General features: G+C 48.8%; 11 non-coding genes across 11 annotated transcripts; all 11 read left to right on the top strand.

Moving 5' to 3' along the window:
* Window positions 1–438: 438 nt before the first annotated feature.
* TRNAP-AGG (transfer RNA proline (anticodon AGG)) lies at window positions 439–510 on the top strand. Its single transcript has one exon. It is a non-coding gene; the product is annotated as a tRNA-Pro (tRNA).
* A 131-nt stretch (window positions 511–641) lies between these two features.
* Window positions 642–713, top strand: TRNAP-AGG (transfer RNA proline (anticodon AGG)). Its single transcript has one exon. It is a non-coding gene; the product is annotated as a tRNA-Pro (tRNA).
* Window positions 714–1,242: 529 nt separating this feature from the next.
* On the top strand, window positions 1,243–1,314 carry TRNAP-AGG (transfer RNA proline (anticodon AGG)). Its single transcript has one exon. It is a non-coding gene; the product is annotated as a tRNA-Pro (tRNA).
* A 4,982-nt stretch (window positions 1,315–6,296) lies between these two features.
* TRNAP-AGG (transfer RNA proline (anticodon AGG)) lies at window positions 6,297–6,368 on the top strand. Its single transcript has one exon. It is a non-coding gene; the product is annotated as a tRNA-Pro (tRNA).
* A 321-nt stretch (window positions 6,369–6,689) lies between these two features.
* Window positions 6,690–6,761, top strand: TRNAP-AGG (transfer RNA proline (anticodon AGG)). The gene has a single exon. It is a non-coding gene; the product is annotated as a tRNA-Pro (tRNA).
* A 2,892-nt stretch (window positions 6,762–9,653) lies between these two features.
* TRNAP-AGG (transfer RNA proline (anticodon AGG)) lies at window positions 9,654–9,725 on the top strand. Its single transcript has one exon. It is a non-coding gene; the product is annotated as a tRNA-Pro (tRNA).
* A 127-nt stretch (window positions 9,726–9,852) lies between these two features.
* Window positions 9,853–9,924, top strand: TRNAP-AGG (transfer RNA proline (anticodon AGG)). Its single transcript has one exon. It is a non-coding gene; the product is annotated as a tRNA-Pro (tRNA).
* A 127-nt stretch (window positions 9,925–10,051) lies between these two features.
* TRNAP-AGG (transfer RNA proline (anticodon AGG)) lies at window positions 10,052–10,123 on the top strand. Its single transcript has one exon. It is a non-coding gene; the product is annotated as a tRNA-Pro (tRNA).
* Window positions 10,124–10,437: 314 nt separating this feature from the next.
* Window positions 10,438–10,509, top strand: TRNAP-AGG (transfer RNA proline (anticodon AGG)). Its single transcript has one exon. It is a non-coding gene; the product is annotated as a tRNA-Pro (tRNA).
* Window positions 10,510–15,777: 5,268 nt separating this feature from the next.
* Window positions 15,778–15,849, top strand: TRNAP-UGG (transfer RNA proline (anticodon UGG)). The gene has a single exon. It is a non-coding gene; the product is annotated as a tRNA-Pro (tRNA).
* A 138-nt stretch (window positions 15,850–15,987) lies between these two features.
* Window positions 15,988–16,059, top strand: TRNAP-UGG (transfer RNA proline (anticodon UGG)). Its single transcript has one exon. It is a non-coding gene; the product is annotated as a tRNA-Pro (tRNA).
* The last annotated feature ends 4,811 nt before the right edge of the window (window positions 16,060–20,870 follow it).

The following is a 20,870-nucleotide window of genomic DNA, read 5'->3' on the forward strand; positions in this document are numbered from 1 at the left end:
TACGCTTACCCTCGCAGCACACAACACATTCATAACGTACCATATTTTAGATACTAAAAAGAGGTTGCAGACAGTGGCTCTAGAAAACATTGACAATTGCTTTCCTCTCCACCCGTCAGCCTTTTCCTTTGCTTTCGAAGCTTGATCGAGCCAGTACGATTCAGGTTCACGGTAACTTCCGAGAGGCACACCCAAGTACTGCGTTGGTAACGACGACCACTTCAATCGATAAAGGGCCTCCGGCGTGTCTTTCCAATGATTCTCGCTTAGGGTGCGAGAGGTCCCGGGTTCAAATCCCGGACGAGCCCTCTTTTTTTTTTCGCTCTCAGCCCGAGCGTCACCAATGCCTCGATATTCGTAGTCGTAATCCTCTTCTTCTTCTGCAGCCCGTCAACGTATGACGAAGGTGTACACGCGCCGTGAACGTGAGGTGCCGTCGGCTCGTTGGTCTAGGGGTATGATTCTCGCTTAGGGTGCGAGAGGTCCCGGGTTCAAATCCCGGACGAGCCCTCTATTTTTTTTTCGCTCTCAGCCCGAGCGTCACCAATGCCTCGATATTCATAGTCGTTGTCCTCTTCTTCTTCTGCAGCCCGTCAAGGTATGACGAAGGTGTACACGCGCCGTGAACGTGAGATGCCGTCGGCTCGTTGGTCTAGGGGTATGATTCTCGCTTAGGGTGCGAGAGGTCCCGGGTTCAAATCCCGGACGAGCCCTCTATTTTTTTTTTCGCTCTCAGCCCGAGCGTCACCAGTGCCTCGATATTCGTAGTCGTTGTCCTCTTCTTCTTCTGCAGCCCGTCAACGTATGACGAAGGTGTACACGCGCCGTGAACGTGAGGTGCCGTCGGCTCGTTGGTCTAGGGGTATGATTCTCGCTTAGGGTGCGAGAGGTCCCGGACGAGCCCTCTATTTTTTTTTCGCTCTCAGCCCGAGCGTCACCAATGCCTCGATATTCGTAGTCGTTGTCCTCTTCTTCTTCTGCAGCCCGTCAACGTATGACGAAGGTGTACACGCGCCGTGAACCTGAGGTGCCGTCGGCTCGTTGGTCTAGGGGTATGATTCTCGCTTAGGGTGCGAGAGGTGCCGGGTTCAAATCCGGACGAGCCCTCTATTTTTTTTTTTTTTTGCTCTCAGCCCGAGCGTCACCAATGCCTCGATATTCGTAGTCGTTGTCCTCTTCTTCTTCTGCAGCCCGTCAACGTATGACGAAGGTGTACACGCGCCGTGAACGTGAGGTGCCGTCGGCTCGTTGGTCTAGGGGTATGATTCTCGCTTAGGGTGCGAGAGGTCCCGGGTTCAAATCCCGGACGAGCCCTCTATTTTTTTTTTCGCTCTCAGCCCGAGCGTCACCAATGCCTCGATATTCGTAGTCGTTGTCCTCTTCTTCTTCTGCAGCCCGTCAAGGTATGACGAAGGTGTACACGCGCCGTGAACGTGAGATGTCGTCGGCTCATTCCACCTCCGGCTTTCAAGCGAAGCGGACGCGGGATGGCTTGCTCCCATGGAGCGGTTTCGGCGGCCCAGGCGGGCCGCGGTAACAGGTTTTTTGCTTCTACTGCCGAAGATTATCAGGTTATTCTGCCCAATCTGCCATCCGGACGCATCGTCGCGAACACCGTTTTCATGCACGGCGACCCAAGAGCTCGGCCCTACCGTGTCGAAGACTACCGGGACACTTTGGCCAATCTAGGTGCGCTCCCCGACGTTTTGGCGTTGGGGGCGTATCAGATGAACCACGTGTGGGCTGTAACAATGACGAGTGCTGACGCCGCTCAGAAACTGCTCACCGCTGTCAACGTGAAGGTAAAAGATCGCCCATGTTTGCTCATCGATCCAAACAACCGAGAGGTACGCTTAAAGCTACACTGGTTGCTGCACGGCGTGACCGACGAAGACATTCGTGTGGCCCTGACACCCTACGGGAAAGTGCTGGAGGTGACGCGGGAGAAGTGGCGTGTGCAAGGCGTCACTGAAAAGGGCTCGACGACTCGCTCAGTTGGACTGCAATTGCATGGCGACGTCAAAGTCGACGACATTCCCCACCAGCTCAAGATAGCCGGAGAGCTGACTCTCGTCGTTGTTCCAGGCCGCGCTCCGCTCTGTCTGCGCTGCAAGAGCACCGGGCACATACGTCGGGACTGCAAAGTACCTCGCTGCAGTCGTTGTCGCCGTTTCGGCCATGAGGACGCGGATTGCCCAAAGACGTACGCCAGCGTGACCGGACCAGTCCAGGCAAACGATGCATTGGACCACCTTATGGATGAGGCAGACTCCGAAGAAACAGCAGGAGTGTGCCAAAACCCGACTACTCAAGAGGGTACCCCGAACACTCCACAGGACGTCCTCCTTGAAGCTCCAGGGAAGCCCGACGCCGGGCTTCTGCATGAAGCAGTGGAGGACCGGAGTAGGAAAGCTGCTCCAAGTAGTACCGGCCACACTTTTTCCAGCGGAGCTGTAGAGTCTACTCCCGAGGCAGTGCCGATGACAGGCATCGATAGCGACAGTGCCAGTGCGACCGCAAAGCGGCCCCACGAAGCAGGCGAAAAGGAGAAGGGGCCCAGCGCCCTCGCAACGGATGAGCCGCCTGCGAAAACGACTCCCGTGCGGCGTCTTTCCCATAGGCTTCGGCCGAACACTTCGACGGAGCGCAAGACGGCGGAAACGCCGCCTTTGCCTCCCTGAGGTCTGCACCGTGTCAAGGCACCCAGAAAAAAAGCGCAGTAGTGAGGTGAGCGTCATGCCCCCGGGTTCTCACCGCCTCGCAATGATGTCTATGGATAGGTCATTTCGTGTGGCCACTTTAAACGTACGTGGGCTTGCCTCAAGGAGGAAGCAAAGTCAACTCTATAGACTAGTTACCGAACATGACCTGGACATTCTAGCAGTACAGGAGACAAAAGTTGAGGGCGACGACGAAACCGGGGGCATGGTGCGTCAATTCTTAGCTCGATACTGTGTTATAGTGAGCCATGCTGTGGGAACTTCTTCCGGGTGCGCTTTGTTCATCCGACATAGCCTTGGAGCAAAAGTAGAAGCTGTGACGTCATGCCCGTCAGGTCGGCTTATTGTCTGCGATTTTTTATTATCGTCATTGGAATGGCGTGTTATTTGTTTGTACGCGCCGACTGTCGCTGAGGAAAGACGCAGATTTTTCGATCAGCTAAAACAGTATACCCTGTGTAATAGGCTCCTCATTATTGCCGGTGATTTTAACTGTGTTCTTTCAGCCCGTGATAAAACTAGCGCCCGACCGTACAAGGATGCAAGCACCATTGCCCTAAGCGATATGATAAGGGACGAAGGTTTGGAAGACGTGGCTGAGTGTCTCGGTGGTGGGAGGACTACGCAGTACACCCACTTTCAGGCAGCCAGCCACGCCCGTCTTGACAGAGTGTATGTGAGCCTTGATTTGATACCCCTTTGTAAGGAGTACCACGTGAGCGCACTTTCATTCAGTGATCACTGTTTGGTCAGCTTTTTAGTAGCAAGCACGAAAGAAAAGAAAAAGGGCTTTGAGTGGCAACTATGGAAATTTAATTCGAAATTACTAAGCGACGAAATGTTTACAGCGGATGTAACGAAGCAAGTTGAAGAAATGAATGCTGATGATAACACGACATCTGGTGAAAAATGGGAGAACTTCAAGCAGGTGGTTAAAATCAAGGCTTTAGAGCGTGCGAGCGCTATATGCAGAGAAAAGGGAGCAGAAGAAAAACAGATGCGCAGGAATTTAGAAAAATTGATCAGTGAGGAATGTAGGATGCCCGGCATGTTCATGGACGATATTCGCGCACTGAAACATAAAATAGAACAGTTCGATATCGAGAGATACCGCGGTGCTGTGGTGCGGGCAAGGGCTGAAAGGCTGATAATGGGAGAAGTACCGTCGAAAAGAGCGTTAGGCTCAGAAAAGTGGCATGCGCGCCGCAATCAGATAGCGGAAATCGAATATTGCGGAAAAGTTAGCGACGCAGCAGAAGATATCGAGCGTGCTTTTTTCGAGCACTATAGTGGTTTATTCAGTTACTGCGCAGTCGACGTTGATCGTTTTAAAAAGGACTTTTTGTCGTTGATGCCAAGGCTAGATGAAAGTACGAAAGAAACATTGGAGGAACCAATTTCGGAAGAGGAAGTGAAAAGTGCTATTGAAAGTATGCATCCAGGAAAGTCCCCTGGCCCTGATGGTCTAACCTCAGCCTTTTATAAATATTTCAAAGGTGCGATCTCACCAGCCTTAGCGGATGTTTATAACGAAGCATTCCAGCTCAAAGTACTACCCCCGTCCTTCTCATCTTCCCACACTATTCTTATACCCAAGTCAGAAGATCCCGTTGCATTGCGAAGGGTAACTTCTTACCGCCCAATTTGTCTCACTAACGGAGACTATAAGATAATGATGAAAATCTTAGCAAAGAGGTTGCAGACTGTCATTGCGAAGCTTGTGGGGCCGCATCAAACGTGTGGCATTAAAGGTCGAACTATCTTCTCAAACATACACGTAGCACGCAGTATCCTCGAATGTTGCGATGCCATGGGTGCACATGTGGCAATGCTCCAAATTGATCTCGAGAAAGCGTTTGACCGGGTGCCTCATGACATACTTTTGTGCATTCTAGATTATGTGAATTTGGGTAGAATAATTAGAGAGGGGGTTGCCATGGCGTACCGGGACTGCTCGACGCGGCTCATTGTCAACAAGATGTTGGGAGCGCGAATCCAAGTTAAGCGGTCTGTGCGTCAGGGCTGCCCTCTCTCGCCGCTGTTGTTTTGCTTGTATATAGAGTCGTTTTGTTTGAGTGTCATGGAGAATTACTGTGTCCGCGGGTTTAAACTGCACGAGGTTGAAGTCCGCCTGTTGGCTTATGCAGACGATATTGCTGTGTTCTGCACTGATTTGGACAGTATAACACAGGCTGTCAAATGTGTTAAAAGTTTTTGTGCTGTGAGCGGCAGCGCGGTAAACTGGGGTAAGTGCCTGGGATTCTGGCACGGGGATTGGCGGGCGACCCCAGACACTTTTGCCAACATGAGTTTCGTTACGACTCCGGTGAAATACTTGGGTGTTCCCCTTCAGTGCTACAAAGACAGTGAGTCGTACTGGAGGAGTGAAGTGGATAAGCTCCGGGACACAGTAAACAAATGGAATGGCTGGAATTGGTCTATGTTTTCCAGAGCCACAATTTGCAACATATTTTTAGTGAGCAAACTTTGGTACATCCTCCAAGTCTTGCATTGCTCAAGGGTAAACATCCAAAAAATTCACCGGGTGTTCGCAGTGTTTGTGTGGGCATCGTCTTGGGAGAGATCAAGTCGTACCAATTTGTTTCTTCGAGTTCGAAATGGAGGACTTGGATTGTCACATTTGTTTTTGAGACAGGTTGTCAATCGTTTTTTTTTCTTCAGGGACGCAAAAAACCCGTTTTTATACACTGTCTGCCAACTTCGCCTGGGCAGGCACTTGCCCGAAATGGTTGTCTCAACGGGCAGTTTGCCAGGGGGTGTTTATGGTTTTCTACGTGAAGTTGTGGTTTCATGCAGGTTTTTGTCAGCGCGTTTTTCTCTTCAATATTTGAGTGACGTTAACCGGAAAAAACTGTACAGGGACCTGTGTGATGTTGTTCTTCCCGTGCCTTTATATCGGTCTCTCTACAGAGCTAGCCATGGGCACAATGTTCTGAAGCGCGTTAAGGCGATGCTAGTACCGTCAGGCGCTAAGACGTTCTTTTTCGAATTGCACTCCGGAACGCTGACTGTCAAACCATGGCTGGCTGAAAGAGGTTTCTTTGTTCCTTGGGGCACTCATTGTACAATTTGCAGGCAGGAGGAGACAATTGAACATGTTTTTCTGCATTGTTGGGATGCCGTTTTCCTCTGGGATGTGCTCCAGCGCACAATCAAAAAGGATTTCCCCCTAGATGCGTATGGGATTCGCTACTTGCCAATAGAAAGTGATGATGGTACCCCATTCGATGTGATCATGCTTTTGGCCCTGCATAGCATTTGGAAATGTAGCATTGCGGTAAGGCATGCCGATCTCGATGCAAGAGCGGCTCGCCAGTATTTCAAAGAAAGCATACGGAACTTTGTAGAGGAACAAAAGTTGCTGGAGTGCATCCCAGAGTGGTTGCCACGAGTGGAATTATTATTGGCGATAAGGGAATTTTAGCACAAGCGCAGCCGCACAAGTTCTGCGGTTGTTTTCAACATATTGTGAGTGTGCCTTTTGATTATTTGTGAATGTGTAATTTTTATCCGGGCCAACGACCGGCAATAAAGAAAAAAAAAAGAGATGTCGTCGGCTCGTTGGTCTAGGGGTATGATTCTCGCTTAGGGTGCGAGAGGTCCCGGGTTCAAATCCCGGACGAGCCCTCTATTTTTTTTTCGCTCTCAGCCCGAGCGTCACCAGTGCCTCGATATTCGTAGTCGTTGTCCTCTTCTTCTTCTGCAGACCGTCAACGTATGACGAAGGTGTACACGCGCCGTGAACGTGAGGTGCCGTCGGCTCGTTGGTCTAGGGGTATGATTCTCGCTTAGGGTGCGAGAGGTCCCGGACGAGCCCTCTATTTTTTTTTCGCTCTCAGCCCGAGCGTCACCAATGCCTCGATATTCGTAGTCGTTGTCCTCTTCTTCTTCTGCAGCCCGTCAACGTATGACGAAGGTGTACACGCGCCGTGAACCTGAGGTGCCGTCGGCTCGTTGGTCTAGGGGTATGATTCTCGCTTAGGGTGCGAGAGGTCCCGGGTTCAAATCCCGGACGAGCCCTCTATTTTTTTTTCGCTCTCAGCCCGAGCGTCACCAATGCCTCGATATTCGTAGTCGTTGTCCTCTTCTTCTTCTGCAGCCCGTCAACGTATGACGAAGGTGTACACGCGCCGTGAACGTGAGGTGCCATCGGCTCGTTGGTCTTGAAGCCATTTCCTTTTTTTTTTAGAAGGAGAAGAAAAACAAGCATACTAGTTCAAGTGAACCCATACATCCTGCCATTTCTCAGAACGCGCGCAATTCTTTCCTAGGCAAAAGCGATCGAACTTTACAATTGTACTCTGCAGCCCGTCCCTCACCTCGCATACAGGCATTGCTGGGCGACGCCCTCGTTATTACGGGGGCGCCTTCGGTACCGTCGGAATGGAATCCGGCGGAATGTGAGGCTTTGGCTTGAAAGAAGGACGGCGGTACGAACTTTCTTTCCTGGGCGGCTCCTGTGCCTTCCCGCTGCCCCCTTCGTCACCTTCGGAAACTTGCGTGTGTGGGCGTTTCGCAGACGAGCTGCTCGTGACGTCCATGTCTTCTTGGTCGCTGCTCGGCTAGGCTTGAGTGGTGTCAGAGACGTCTTTGACGGAGCACGTTGGCGTAGCGGTAACCTGTCGTTCAGGTGCCACGTCACTGTGGTCGCTTCCAACACTTTTCGCAAGTTCCTTCTCGGACGTTTCAACAGCTGCCGATGTAGGTTGTCTGTCCTTGATTCCCGCAGCCTCCGCCGCGTCCGCCTCGTCCACGATGTCCTCGGTGGGGTCCTCCCAGCTCCTTTGGCTTGCTACGCTTGCGTAGGTTTTAGCGCACTGGCTATTGTCATGTCCGAACCGACGACAGAGCTTTCTACAAGGCATTTAAGCATGAACTAGCAGTCATTTTACGCCGTATTCTAGCCGAGGCTTATAAAGTAAAATACATGCCGCCCTCTTTCCGAAAAACCCATACATTGCTGATCCCGAAATGCGATGACCCTATAAAGCTGCTCTCAGTACGGTCGTATCGCCCCATAACTTTATCCAATGTAGATTATAAGATACTCATGAATGTGTTAGCAAGAAGGTTGCAATCAGTGATGACATCAATAGTAGGCCCACACCTAACTTGTGGCATAAGAGGCCGCTCGATACTTAATAACATACATGTGGCAAGAAGTATTCTGGAGTGTTGCGATGCCTCGGACGGAAGAGTTGCTATGATGCAACTAGACATGGAGAAGGCCTTCGACCGTGTTGTGCACAGTGTGCTCTTTTCTATTCTAGAGCACGTGAATGTTGGAAACATTATATTAGAAGGCTTAAAACTGTCTTACGAAGGGTGTAGCACTAACTTATTATTGAATAAACAACTCTCTGGTAATATTAACTTATGTAGAAGCATAAAACAAGCATGCCCAGCTTCGTCACTTCTCTTCGCAATTTACTTGAAGCCTTTTTGCTTAAAAGTTATACACAATGAGAAAATACGCGGTTTCCGTTTAATGGGCAGTGAAGTCAAAATTGTCTCGTATGCGGATGATGTAGCGGTCTTTTGTGTGGATAAAGAAAGTCTCCGTGAAACTGTTATACAAGCTCGAACGTATTGGAAAATGTCTGGAAGCGCTGTTAACTGGGAGAAGTGCGCCGGTTTTTGGCATGGCAGCTGGGATGAGAAGCCCAATGTCTTTGAAAATTTACAGTGGACAGTCTCTCCTACAAAATATCTAGGAGCACCTTTAAACTGGTATGATGAGCCTACAGAGTACTGGAGAGAAGAAGCTGAGAGAATGCGCCAGAAAACTACGAAATGGGGCGGAAAAAATTTATCCATATTTACCAGGTCAACTATTTGCAATACGTTCCTTGTTGCGCGAATTTGGTATGTGTTGCAGGTGCTCGCTATGTCACGAACTAGTGCGCAGAAATTGCATAGAATTCTTGCGTCGTTTGTATGGAATTCATCATGGGAACGCACAAGTCGTCTCAACTTATTTCACTCACTGATAGCAGGAGAGCTTGGCTTAGCTCATCTTTTTCTGAGGCAGATTGTCTCAAGGTTTATTTTCTTGCGGGACCAGCATGACCCATTTTTGCGAGCAGTGCTTCAAGTGAGACTGCAGAATGCTCTCCCCGAGTTTATTGTGTCATCGTGTGGCGTTACTGGAAGCGGCTTGTGCGGGTATCTACGTGAAGTTGTAAGTGCCTACAAGATTCTTCGAGTACGTTTCTCTTTTGATTATCTCATTATAGTATCAAAGAAACAATTGTACAAAGATCTCCGTGACGTTATGCTTCCAGTACCTTTATATCGAGCCATTTTTCTGTCGGTCCGGGTAAGGATGTTTTAAAGAGAGTTAAAAAAATGCCGGTTCGGTCGTCTGTGAAAACTTTCTTTTTTCAACTCCATAGTGGCACGCTCCCAGTCAAACCCTCGCTGCAGGAAAAGGGCTTTTTTCTTCCCTAGTCAGTTGATTGCATTTTATGCCACAAGCCAGAAACTGTAACACATATATTCCTAGACTGTTTAGATTCAATTTTTCATTGGGACGTCCTCCAGAGAACGCTGAAAAAAGATTTGCCCCTCACACCATATGGAATTAACTTCCTTGCGGTTAACAATGACGGGGGTGTGCCCTATGACATGTTCAAGGTATTAAGCATGCATAGCATGTGGAAAACAAGAATGGCCGTCAGACATGCAGATCCTATTGTAAGATCGGTAAGAGAAAACTTCATTGAAAGCATTGCCTATATCCGAGATGTGTACCAGTCCCAGGACGAACAGCCAACATGGTATCCTGTACTTAATGACCTAGTGTCATTAAAACGTTTTTAGCAATGTCGCGTCAACAAGCTACTGGTTGGTGCTTTTAACATTTTTGTGTTGGTTTCTCTGTTTTGTGTTGTCACATTGGAAATAAAGAAAGGCTCGTTGGTCTAGGGGTATGATTCTCGCTTAGGGTGCGAGAGGTCCCGGGTTCAAATCCCGTACGAGCCCTCTATTTTTTTTTCGCTCTCAGCCGGAGCGTCACCAATGACTCGATATCGTAGTCGTTCTCTTCTTCTTCTGCAGCCCGTCAAGGTATGACGAAAGTGTACACGCACCGTGAACGTGAGGTGCCGTCGGCTCGTTGGTCTAGGGGTATGATTCTCGCTTAGGGTGCGAGAGGTCCCGGGTTCAAATCCCGGACGAGCCCTCTATTTTTTTTTCGCTCTCAGCCGGAGCGTCACCAATGACTCGATATCGTAGTCGTTCCCTTCTTCTTCTGCAGCCCGTCAAGGTATGACGAAAATGTACACGCACCGTGAACGTGAGGTGCCGTCGGCTCGTTGGTCCAGGGGTATGATTCTCGCTTAGGGTGCGAGAGGTCCCGGGTTCAAATCCCGGACGAGCCCTCTATTTTTTTTTTCGCTCTCGGCCGGAGCGTCACCAATGACTCGATATCGTAGTCGTTCTCTTCTTCTTCTGCAGCCCGTCAAGGTATGACGAAAGTGTACACGCGCCGTGAACGTGAGCAGCTGTCGGCTCGTTGGTCTAGGGGTATGATTCTCGCTTAGGGTGCAAGAGATCCCGGACGAGCCCTCTTTTTTTTTTTCGCTCTCAGCCGGAGCGTCACCAATGACTCGATATCGCAGTCGTTCTCTTCTTCTTCTGCAGCCCGTCAAGGTATGACGAAAGTGTACACGCGCCGTGAACGTGAGGTGCCGTTGGCTCGTTGGTCTAGGGGTATGATTCTCGCTTAGGGTGCGAGAGGTCCCGGGTTCAAATCCCGGACGAGCCCTCTATTTTTTTTTTCGCTCTCAGCCGGAGCGTCACCAATGACTCGATATCGTAGTCGTTCTCTTCTTCTTCTGCAGCCCGTCAAGGTATGACGAAAGTATACACGCGGGATTCTACTTCCGGCCGTGATAGCAAACGGACGTGTGTGGAATGTGCTCCGCCGGAGCGGTATCAGCGGCCCAGTCGGGCCGCGGAAACAGGTTTTTTGCTGATGAAGCCCTGGACTATCAAGTTATTTTGCCGTCGCTGCCAACAGGTGCGTCTGTAGCGAATACTGTTTTTCTTCACGGGGCTTTGAAAGCCAGGCCTTACCGTGTAGAAGACTTTCGGGACACGTTGGTTCATCTCGGAGTGCTTCCTGAAGTGATAGCTTTGGGGGCGTTCCAGATGAACCATGTTTGGGCCGTCACTTTTAAAAGTGCAGAAGCTACGAAGAAGATGGTAGGAATTGGGGAAGTTCTGGTCAAGGAGAAACGGTGCCTTGTGGTTGACCCCGAAAATCAAGAAGTGCGCATCAAGCTTTACTGGGTGCTACATAATGTTCCGGACGAAGAAGTGCGCTCTGCTCTAGCACCGTACGGGAAAACAAGTGATATCTACAAGGAGCGCTGGCGAGTGCACGGAATAGCTTACAAAGGCTCGTCTACGCGCACGGTTGGTCTAAAGCTCAAGCCTGGTGTAACTCTAGAAGAGTTACCCCATCAGTTGCGGGTTGCAGGAATCATGGCTCTACTCGTTGCGCCGGGACGCCCACCGCTATGCTTGAGGTGCCATGCCACAGGCAATATCAGGCGCGACTGTCGGGTACCGCGTTGTGCCAAATGTCGGCGATATGGCCACGATGAAAGCGTCTGCGTGCGAACCTACGCAAACGTGGCCGGAGTCAAAGCAAGCGATGAACTGTCGACGGAACATCTAATGGACGAGGCAGACGCGGCCGAAACTACCCCCGAGGCAGACAGCTCGCGAACTATTGGTGCAGCAAACGTGTCACATGTGAAGCAAAAGGCTGCAGTCATTATTGCGGAAGACACAGCCATCGCTTCAACAGAGGCTGTAGAGACATTGGCGATGGGCGCTCTAACGAGCCAACACATTGCACCTGACGCGAGTGTCGAGCAGAGCCCTGAGACAACGGACGTCATTATGGCAAGTACCAGCAGCCCTGCACCAAAACGACTCCATGAGGATGGCAAGGAAGGGCACAAGACCGACCAGAACGCAACGGATGAGCCGCCTGTGAAAACGACACCCCATCGAAGGACTACATTTAAACCCGCACCGAAAATACCGCTCGAGCCACGGCCCGAGCGGAAACCGCCGGCCCCGCCGGCGACGTGAAAAGGTGTCGAGCCTTCTTTTTTCCAACCGGACACTATCAGCGGAAGGGACCGGAAAGACAGTGTGTTGACGTCGTCACGGCGAGATCTAAATTCTAATCAAAATGGCTGGAACGACTGGGATTTTCTATAAAAATGTGAGTGTTTTGCCGTCTTGTGATAAGCAAGGGATACTATGCGGTTTGTGTTTATAAAAACAAAAATGGCTGTTACTTTCCGAACGCCTCTTTATGTAGGCACTCTTAACGTGCGGGGCCTGTCGACACGGAGAAAGCAATACCAGCTGAGTCGACTTTTTATGGAAAATGACTTGGACGTAATTGCCATACAGGAAACGAAGATCGAAAGTCAGGAAGGAACAAACCGCATGGTTGAACCTTTTAGGGCGTACTACAATGTATGCGTTGCGCATGCAGTAGGTACAGCCGGTGGTTGTGCGCTGTTTCTGAAGCACACCACAGGCATATCTGTAGATAGTGTGTACGCGTGTGACACTGGACGACTTATTGTATGCGACATAACGTTGCAAGCCCAGAAGGTCCGAATAGTTTGTTTACATGCTCCAAATGCATCAAGTGAGCGCCGATTGTTTTTCGAAAGTGTTGAACATTATCTGAATTGTGACAGGGCAATTATAATGATGGGGGACATTAATTGCGTAACCAGAGTAGAAGACAGGACAAGAGATGCACCGATACGAGATGCGAGTGTGTCGGTACTAAATGCGCTGACTGAAGGTCACCTGTTAGAAGATGTAGGATGCTTCCTGTCAAATGGCACATTGCCTCGGTTTACCCACTACCAGGGGGACAGCCACGCTAGATCAGATCGTATTTATGTTTCGGCAGATTTGGCACCGGTCTGCAATAAGTATGACGTTAAAAACGTTTTCTTTAGCGACCATAGTTTGGTTGTGTGTGCGCTAGGTCCGAGGAAACCGGCGAAATTTAACTGGCAGCTGTGTAAACGCAACGTTAAACTCCTCAATGATGAAGTATATATGAAGGAAACAAAAGGAAAAATTGGAGACCTACTGGCAAATGAATCGGAGTGTTATGCGGAGGCATGGGAACATTTTAAGGAAAACGCAAAAATCTCAGCCATCGAAAGAGCCGGGGCATTGCGGAGGAAGCAAAACAAAGAAGAAACTGAGCTCCAAAGCCAGCTTGATATTTATTTGAATGCAGAAGCTACAGCTCCGGGTAACTTTGCCAGAGAAATTAAAGAAATTAGAAACAAACTAGAAATTATTAATACAGAAAAGTACAGGGGCGCAGTTGTACGAGCACGTGCGGAAAAAATGTATATGGGTGAAACCCCCACCAAACGCGCTCTATCAGATGAAAAAAGCTATGCGTCGCGCAACGAAATAAAAGCGATAATGTACAGAGATGAAGTTGTGCAAGACGAGGAACTGATACGTCGCGCATTTGTTGATTATTATCGTGATTTAGTAGGCCACGAACCACAGATTGCGGAAGGTTTTCAAAGCGATTTCTTGATACACATGCCAAAACTTGAAGCAGAAGTTAAAACGAATCTCGAAGCACCAATCAGCGTTACAGAGCTTGAGGGGGCAATCGATGAATTGAGTACAGGGAAATCGCCAGGCCCCGATGGTTTTGGTTCAGAATTCTACAAGGCTTTTAAAACGGAGATAGCAGTTGTCCTGCATAACGTAATAAAGGAGGAATACAGAACAAAGAAGTTGCCTCCTTCTTTCAGGCAGAGCCATGTTGTACTTTTTCCAAAAACAGAGGATCCAACTGCCTTGCTCTCTGTACGAGCCTATCGACCGATAACCCTAACGAACACGGACTACAAGATATTCGCTAAAGTTTTGGGCAGGAGACTGCAAAGTGTTATAACCAGGCTTGTGGGGCCGCATCAGACTTGCGGCATAAAAGGAAGGTCCATTGTAACAAACATACACGTGGCTAGAACCGTCCTGGAGTGCTGTGATGCGTACTGCGGGAGGGTCGCCATGGTACAACTGGATTTAGAGAAGGCATTCGACAGAGTTGTGCATAAAGTCCTTTTCAACATTCTAGAACACATCAATGTCGGGAAGGTCCTATCAGAAGGTATAGAAATGTGCTACGCAGACATTTCTAGCAGGATTAAAATTAATAAATCATTAACTGCCAGTTTCCAGATAAAGTCCTCTGTTAGGCAAGGATGCCCTTTGTCTCCGTTACTGTTCGCGCTGTACCTGGAGCCTTTCTGTTTGAAAATCATGTCATCGAGTGCAATAAAAGGTTTTAGGTTGAGCACAAGCGAGGTTAAGCTACTTACGTACGCTGACGATATTGCAGTTTTCTGTTCTGACCAAGACAGTGTCAGGAATGCCATCAGTGTGGCGAGGAGTTTTTGTAAAGTGACCGGAAGCGTTATCAACTGGAGCAAATCTTTGGGCTTTTGGCATGGGGATTGGGACGATACCCCGGACGTCTTTGAAAGCATGCAGTGGACGGTTTCGCCAACGAAATACCTCGGGGTTCCTTTAAATCACTACAAAGACACTAGTGATTATTGGAGAAATGAAGCGGAACAAATAAAAGAAAAATCGACCAAATTTGGAGGGAGAGACTTATCTATATTTGCAAGGTCAACAGTATGTAACCTTTTTCTTGTAGCCAAGATTTGGTACGTTCTGCAAGTACTGTGTGCGACGAGAGCAAGCATTCAAAGACTCCACAGAGTGCTAGCAGTGTATATATGGGGATCAACTTGGGAACGTACAAGCCGCACAAATTTATTCCGGTCAGTGAAAAGTGGCGGACTGGGCTTGGCGCATTTGTTTCTAAAACAGGTAGTGTCCAGATTTCTCTTTATACGAGAGCAAAGCAATGCTTTCCTACGTACTGTGATTCAAATGCGATTGTGTGACGTTATGCCAGCGTTTATTGTGTCGTCTGATCGGGTTGATGGGCCGAAAGTACGAGGCTTCCTGCGAGAAGTCGTCTGGTCTTACGAGTTCCTCGCAGCACGGTTCTCATTACAGTATCTAAGCAATGTCACACGAAAGAAACTGTACAAAGATGTTGTTGATGTATGTATGCCAGAACCACTGTATCGCACCATGTTGTCAATAGGAGCAGGCAAAGACGTACTGAAAAGGGTGAAGCGGATGCCAGTACGGTCCACGGTGAAAACGTTTTTCTTTCACTTGCACACCGGAACTCTGCCCGTTAAACCGTGGTTAGAGCAGAAGGGTATCTTCGTGCCTTGGACGATAAACTGCTTATTGTGCAAGCAACCAGAAACTATCGACCATATTTTTCTTGATTGCATAGATGCCACCTTCTTATGGGACATACTGCAACGAACTTTAAAAAAAGAGTTACCGATTACCCCATATGGCATCCGCTTCCTCCCAACCGATAATGACGGAGTGCCGCATGACATGTTTATGGCTTCATGTCTTCACAGCATCTGGAAAACGAGAATGGCAGTGTATCATGCAGATATGAACGCACAGCCAGCCAGAGAGTACTTCAAAGAAAGTATTGCGTTTATTCGTGAGCTGTATAAAGCACAGATTGATCCACCAGCATGGATACCTGTATTAGATGCTCTTGTAAACCTGAAGCGCTTTTAAATACCCACGCTTACCCAAAGCGGGCAAGCGTTTTTAATTACCTTATCTAGTGTGCATTTGTGATTGTATCGCTTTGTTTCATTCCTGAGAAGGGTAATAAAAAAAAACGAAAGTATACACGCGCCGTGAACGTGAGCAGCTGTCGGCTCGTTGGTCTAGGGGTATGATTCTCGCTTAGGGTGCAAGAGATCCCGGACGAGCCCTCTTTTTTTTTCGCTCTCAGCCGGAGCGTCACCAATGACTCGGTATCGTAGTCGTTCTCTTCTTCTTCTGCAGCCCGTCAAGGTATGACGAAGGTGTACACGCGCCGTGAACGTGAGGTGCCGTCGGCTCGTTGGTCTAGGTGTATGATTCTCGCTTTGGGTGCGAGAGGTCCCGGGTTCAAATCCCGGACGAGCCCGCTATTTTTTTTTTTTTTGCTCTCAGCCCGAGTGTTGTTGCCCATGCCTGGATATTAGTAGTCGTTGTCCTCTTCTTTTTCTGCAGCCCGTCAAGATATGACGAAGGTGTACACGCGCCGCGAACGGGAACCGTTGTCGGCTCGTTGGTCTAGGAGTATGATTCTCGCTTTGGGAGCGAGAGGTCCCGGGTTCAAATCCCGGACGAGCCCTCTATTTTTTTTTTCGCTCTCAGCCGGAGCGTCACCAATGACTCGATATCGTAGTCGTTCTCTTCTTCTTCTGCAGCCCGTCAAGGTATGACGAAAGTATACACGCGGGATTCTACTTCCGGCCGTGATAGCAAACGGACGTGTGTGGAATGTGCTCCGCCGGAGCGGTATCAGCGGCCCAGTCGGGCCGCGGAAACAGGTTTTTTGCTGATGAAGCCCTGGACTATCAAGTTATTTTGCCGTCGCTGCCAACAGGTGCGTCTGTAGCGAATACTGTTTTTCTTCACGGGGCTTTGAAAGCCAGGCCTTACCGTGTAGAAGACTTTCGGGACACGTTGGTTCATCTCGGAGTGCTTCCTGAAGTGATAGCTTTGGGGGCGTTCCAGATGAACCATGTTTGGGCCGTCACTTTTAAAAGTGCAGAAGCTACGAAGAAGATGGTAGGAATTGGGGAAGTTCTGGTCAAGGAGAAACGGTGCCTTGTGGTTGACCCCGAAAATCAAGAAGTGCGCATCAAGCTTTACTGGGTGCTACATAATGTTCCGGACGAAGAAGTGCGCTCTGCTCTAGCACCGTACGGGAAAACAAGTGATATCTACAAGGAGCGCTGGCGAGTGCACGGAATAGCTTACAAAGGCTCGTCTACGCGCACGGTTGGTCTAAAGCTCAAGCCTGGTGTAACTCTAGAAGAGTTACCCCATCAGTTGCGGGTTGCAGGAATCATGGCTCTACTCGTTGCGCCGGGACGCCCACCGCTATGCTTGAGGTGCCATGCCACAGGCAATATCAGGCGCGACTGTCGGGTACCGCGTTGTGCCAAATGTCGGCGATATGGCCACGATGAAAGCGTCTGCGTGCGAACCTACGCAAACGTGGCCGGAGTCAAAGCAAGCGATGAACTGTCGACGGAACATCTAATGGACGAGGCAGACGCGGCCGAAACTACCCCCGAGGCAGACAGCTCGCGAACTATTGGTGCAGCAAACGTGTCACATGTGAAGCAAAAGGCTGCAGTCATTATTGCGGAAGACACAGCCATCGCTTCAACAGAGGCTGTAGAGACACTGGCGATGGGCGCTCTAACGAGCCAACACATTGCACCTGACGCGAGTGTCGAGCAGAGCCCTGAGACAACGGACGTCATTATGGCAAGTACCAGCAGCCCTGCACCAAAACGACTCCATGAGGATGGCAAGGAAGGGCACAAGACCGACCAGAACGCAACGGATGAGCCGCCTGTGAAAACGACACCCCATCGAAGGACTACATTTAAACCCGCACCGAAAATACCGCTCGAGCCACGGCCCGAGCGGAAACCGCCGGCCCCGCCGGCGACGTGAAAAGGTGTCGAGCCTTCTTTTTTCCAACCGGACACTATCAGCGGAAGGGACCGGAAAGACAGTGTGTTGACGTCGTCACGGCGAGATCTAAATTCTAATCAAAATGGCTGGAACGACTGGGATTTTCTATAAAAATGTGAGTGTTTTGCCGTCTTGTGATAAGCAAGGGATACTATGCGGTTTGTGTTTATAAAAACAAAAATGGCTGTTACTTTCCGAACGCCTCTTTATGTAGGCACTCTTAACGTGCGGGGCCTGTCGACACGGAGAAAGCAATACCAGCTGAGTCGACTTTTTATGGAAAATGACTTGGACGTAATTGCCATACAGGAAACGAAGATCGAAAGTCAGGAAGGAACAAACCGCATGGTTGAACCTTTTAGGGCGTACTACAATGTATGCGTTGCGCATGCAGTAGGTACAGCCGGTGGTTGTGCGCTGTTTCTGAAGCACACCACAGGCATATCTGTAGATAGTGTGTACGCGTGTGACACTGGACGACTTATTGTATGCGACATAACGTTGCAAGCCCAGAAGGTCCGAATAGTTTGTTTACATGCTCCAAATGCATCAAGTGAGCGCCGATTGTTTTTCGAAAGTGTTGAACATTATCTGAATTGTGACAGGGCAATTATAATGATGGGGGACATTAATTGCGTAACCAGAGTAGAAGACAGGACAAGAGATGCACCGATACGAGATGCGAGTGTGTCGGTACTAAATGCGCTGACTGAAGGTCACCTGTTAGAAGATGTAGGATGCTTCCTGTCAAATGGCACATTGCCTCGGTTTACCCACTACCAGGGGGACAGCCACGCTAGATCAGATCGTATTTATGTTTCGGCAGATTTGGCACCGGTCTGCAATAAGTATGACGTTAAAAACGTTTTCTTTAGCGACCATAGTTTGGTTGTGTGTGCGCTAGGTCCGAGGAAACCGGCGAAATTTAACTGGCAGCTGTGTAAACGCAACGTTAAACTCCTCAATGATGAAGTATATATGAAGGAAACAAAAGGAAAAATTGGAGACCTACTGGCAAATGAATCGGAGTGTTATGCGGAGGCATGGGAACATTTTAAGGAAAACGCAAAAATCTCAGCCATCGAAAGAGCCGGGGCATTGCGGAGGAAGCAAAACAAAGAAGAAACTGAGCTCCAAAGCCAGCTTGATATTTATTTGAATGCAGAAGCTACAGCTCCGGGTAACTTTGCCAGAGAAATTAAAGAAATTAGAAACAAACTAGAAATTATTAATACAGAAAAGTACAGGGGCGCAGTTGTACGAGCACGTGCGGAAAAAATGTATATGGGTGAAACCCCCACCAAACGCGCTCTATCAGATGAAAAAAGCTATGCGTCGCGCAACGAAATAAAAGCGATAATGTACAGAGATGAAGTTGTGCAAGACGAGGAACTGATACGTCGCGCATTTGTTGATTATTATCGTGATTTAGTAGGCCACGAACCACAGATTGCGGAAGGTTTTCAAAGCGATTTCTTGATACACATGCCAAAACTTGAAGCAGAAGTTAAAACGAATCTCGAAGCACCAATCAGCGTTACAGAGCTTGAGGGGGCAATCGATGAATTGAGTACAGGGAAATCGCCAGGCCCCGATGGTTTTGGTTCAGAATTCTACAAGGCTTTTAAAACGGAGATAGCAGTTGTCCTGCATAACGTAATAAAGGAGGAATACAGAACAAAGAAGTTGCCTCCTTCTTTCAGGCAGAGCCATGTTGTACTTTTTCCAAAAACAGAGGATCCAACTGCCTTGCTCTCTGTACGAGCCTATCGACCGATAACCCTAACGAACACGGACTACAAGATATTCGCTAAAGTTTTGGGCAGGAGACTGCAAAGTGTTATAACCAGGCTTGTGGGGCCGCATCAGACTTGCGGCATAAAAGGAAGGTCCATTGTAACAAACATACACGTGGCTAGAACCGTCCTGGAGTGCTGTGATGCGTACTGCGGGAGGGTCGCCATGGTACAACTGGATTTAGAGAAGGCATTCGACAGAGTTGTGCATAAAGTCCTTTTCAACATTCTAGAACACATCAATGTCGGGAAGGTCCTATCAGAAGGTATAGAAATGTGCTACGCAGACATTTCTAGCAGGATTAAAATTAATAAATCATTAACTGCCAGTTTCCAGATAAAGTCCTCTGTTAGGCAAGGATGCCCTTTGTCTCCGTTACTGTTCGCGCTGTACCTGGAGCCTTTCTGTTTGAAAATCATGTCATCGAGTGCAATAAAAGGTTTTAGGTTGAGCACAAGCGAGGTTAAGCTACTTACGTACGCTGACGATATTGCAGTTTTCTGTTCTGACCAAGACAGTGTCAGGAATGCCATCAGTGTGGCGAGGAGTTTTTGTAAAGTGACCGGAAGCGTTATCAACTGGAGCAAATCTTTGGGCTTTTGGCATGGGGATTGGGACGATACCCCGGACGTCTTTGAAAGCATGCAGTGGACGGTTTCGCCAACGAAATACCTCGGGGTTCCTTTAAATCACTACAAAGACACTAGTGATTATTGGAGAAATGAAGCGGAACAAATAAAAGAAAAATCGACCAAATTTGGAGGGAGAGACTTATCTATATTTGCAAGGTCAACAGTATGTAACCTTTTTCTTGTAGCCAAGATTTGGTACGTTCTGCAAGTACTGTGTGCGACGAGAGCAAGCATTCAAAGACTCCACAGAGTGCTAGCAGTGTATATATGGGGATCAACTTGGGAACGTACAAGCCGCACAAATTTATTCCGGTCAGTGAAAAGTGGCGGACTGGGCTTGGCGCATTTGTTTCTAAAACAGGTAGTGTCCAGATTTCTCTTTATACGAGAGCAAAGCAATGCTTTCCTACGTACTGTGATTCAAATGCGATTGTGTGACGTTATGCCAGCGTTTATTGTGTCGTCTGATCGGGTTGATGGGCCGAAAGTACGAGGCTTCCTGCGAGAAGTCGTCTGGTCTTACGAGTTCCTCGCAGCACGGTTCTCATTACAGTATCTAAGCAATGTCACACGAAAGAAACTGTACAAAGATGTTGTTGATGTATGTATGCCAGAACCACTGTATCGCACCATGTTGTCAATAGGAGCAGGCAAAGACGTACTGAAAAGGGTGAAGCGGATGCCAGTACGGTCCACGGTGAAAACGTTTTTCTTTCACTTGCACACCGGAACTCTGCCCGTTAAACCGTGGTTAGAGCAGAAGGGTATCTTCGTGCCTTGGACGATAAACTGCTTATTGTGCAAGCAACCAGAAACTATCGACCATATTTTTCTTGATTGCATAGATGCCACCTTCTTATGGGACATACTGCAACGAACTTTAAAAAAAGAGTTACCGATTACCCCATATGGCATCCGCTTCCTCCCAACCGATAATGACGGAGTGCCGCATGACATGTTTATGGCTTCATGTCTTCACAGCATCTGGAAAACGAGAATGGCAGTGTATCATGCAGATATG

This window comes from Dermacentor albipictus, chromosome 1 (assembly GCF_038994185.2).
Source record: "Dermacentor albipictus isolate Rhodes 1998 colony chromosome 1, USDA_Dalb.pri_finalv2, whole genome shotgun sequence".
NCBI lineage: Eukaryota > Metazoa > Arthropoda > Arachnida > Ixodida > Ixodidae > Dermacentor > Dermacentor albipictus.